Source organism: Borostomias antarcticus (assembly GCF_949987555.1).
Source record: "Borostomias antarcticus genome assembly, chromosome: 12".
Classification (NCBI taxonomy): Eukaryota; Metazoa; Chordata; class Actinopteri; order Stomiiformes; family Stomiidae; genus Borostomias; species Borostomias antarcticus.
In genome coordinates, this window is record NC_140245.1 from 21,802,344 (window position 1) to 21,804,843 (window position 2,500).

Sequence of the window (2,500 nt, forward strand, 5' to 3'; positions counted from 1 at the left end):
CAATTGGAGCTCAACACACACATACACACAAACACACACACACACACACACACAAGACTTCAAAAGGACCCTCCTAGACAGAACACTTGGACAGACAGTGTGGTTGTTGGGTGGGGGTGAGAGAAGTGTGTGCGTGTGTGTGTGTGTTTGTCCAGGTGGGGGCATCTTGAGACATTTAAATCCCAAACTGTTTTATTTTTTTGTACACACTGAGTTGCCACGGTAACCTGTTCATTGCCACAAAATTGCTAGTTTTGTACACGAGAACCAATGAATGATTAAACCAAGAATCTGTTTGACAGTGTTGATGTCTCAGTAAAGAGCAGCTGGCTGTCATGTGTTTGAATGGATGAGAGAGGAGAGGGAGGAGAGGATGAGAGGGAGGAGAGGATGGGAGAGAGCAGAGGATGTCCAGAGGGGAGAGAGCTTGGTGGTCCTGAAGTTGACCCAACTGGACACACAGCATTCCAACATTCTGACTGAGCAAGCGATCACCACCTCAAGCACCACCAGACATCAGCTGTTCATGAAGTAGAACTAAGAGTGCTGCTTCTGTCTGACTAGGGTAAAAGCATTTGACTGCGTTAGGGGTGGGGCTTGGGACTAGGGGAGGCTTGGGACTGGGGGGGAGACTGGGGACTGGGGGAGGGGCTTGGGACTGGGGACTGAGAGAGGGGCTTGGGACTGGGGGAGGGGCTTGGGACTGGGGACTGGGGGAGGGGCTTGGGACTGGGGGTGGGGCTTGGGACTGGCTGGCAACCCCAACAACCTGGACTAGAAACCATGTTAATGAATCACACACACTCCAGAGGGCAGGGTTCTCTGAGCTTTATTACAGGCTGAGCGAGTCGCAGGCTGGAGGTCAGGGGTGACCAGGGGGTCATAGAGGCGTGGCCTGTGGTGAGTAGGGTTTGACACAGATTCTGTGAGTTGAGGGGTGTGTTTTAGATCCTGGAGGTGAATTGAGCTCTTCTGACGATGGAGTTGGACACCTCCCCCACGGAGCGACACCCTGCAGACAGACAGACAGACAGACAGACAGACAGACAGACAGACGGGTTGAGGGGCTGGCCTCTAGCCTCGCCATGTTCCCATCATGCTCTGCGTGTTCCCATCATGCCCTGCGTCCCTTTCTTGCCTCTGTTGAAAATGAATGGAATGGAATGTTTTTCTTGCTAGGGTAGCCTGACTCATTGAACTGCCATTTTAAAGATATATTTAAGGCATTTCTGCATTATTACGATCACAGTGTAGGTGACAGACAGGAAAGGTGAGAGAAAGAGAGAGAGAGGGGAGGACATGCAGGAAAAGACAGCAGGTAGAGACAGACAGGTAAAGAGACAGCAGGTAGAGACAGACAGCAGGTAAAGACAGACAGCAGGTAAAGACAGACAGCAGGTAAAGACAGACAGCAGGTAGACAGACAGCAGGTAGACAGACAGCAAGTAGAGACAGACAGCAGGTAGAGACAGACAGCAGGACTGTTTTTGACAGATCCCGGATCTGGGACGCATCAAGTAGGAGAAGAAATGTGTAGTTAGGCCCCGCCCCCTGATGACCCGTCAGAATATCAAACAGAACGCTCGCTCCTGAAACGCAACCGCTGGGGATGGAAGCAGCGTGGAGGAGGGAATGAAACCGGAGCACATTCAGAACGCCGTGGGATTGAGGTGTTAATATCAATGGGCCATAACTAGGTGGGAACTGGTTGAGGTGTGTGTGCTGGTTTACCTGCCAGAGCCATGGCCAGATGAAGCTCATCCCTGAGGATCCCCAGGACGTCTGACACACCCTGCTGCCCCTGTCCCCCCACACACACACGCACACACACACACCATCATCATCTTTCACATTAGTTTATGATCTAACCTGCTGCTTCATCATTGGAACACAGCTCATGTCTGTAACTAGGCAACAAGACAATCTTCCAGCTCACCATAATGACTGAATTAGCTCAGAACCGACACAATACACACTAGAAACACACACACACACATACCCCCTACCTGACTGACACACACACACAGACTCCCTACCTGACTGACACACACACACACAGACCCCTACCTGACTGACACACACACACAGACCCCTTACCTGACTGACACACACACACAGACTCCCTACCTGACTGACACACACACACACACACAGACCCCTACCTGACTGACACACACACACACACAGACCCCTACCTGACTGACACACACACTCAGCCCCCTACCTGACTGACACACACACAGCCCCCTACCTGACACACACACACTCAGCCCCTACCTGGCAGGCCAGGCCCCAGAGGACGGGTCGTCCCAGGAACACGGCGGAGGCCCCGAGCGCCAGAGCCTTCAGCACGTCTGTCCCCCTGCGCACCCCCCCGTCCAGATACACCTCACACCGGCCCCCCACCGCCCCCACCACCTCCTCCAGCACGTCCAGCTGAACACACACACTCACACTCACACGCATGCACACACACACACACACATACGCGCACACACAC

The 2,500-nt window shown here is 53.2% G+C and overlaps 1 protein-coding gene and 1 long non-coding RNA gene across 2 annotated transcripts in view; one reads left to right on the plus strand and one right to left on the minus strand.

Annotated features, from left to right (window-relative positions):
- Positions 1-278, plus strand: part of LOC311316240 (cardiolipin synthase (CMP-forming)-like) — a 4,409-nt gene extending 4,131 nt beyond the window's left edge. The window contains exon 7 of the mRNA XM_084447063.1: positions 1-278. This exon is cut by the window's left edge and continues 128 nt beyond it. The gene's annotated coding sequence lies outside the window, so the exon portion shown is untranslated.
- Positions 279-819: 541 nt separating this feature from the next.
- LOC311316487 lies at positions 820-2,382 on the minus strand. Its single transcript, XR_014630712.1, has 3 exons — positions 2,278-2,382; positions 1,732-1,801; positions 820-1,140 (listed from the first exon to the last, which is right to left on the minus strand). It is a non-coding gene; the product is annotated as an uncharacterized lncRNA (long non-coding RNA).
- Between the last annotated feature and the right edge of the window lie 118 nt (positions 2,383-2,500).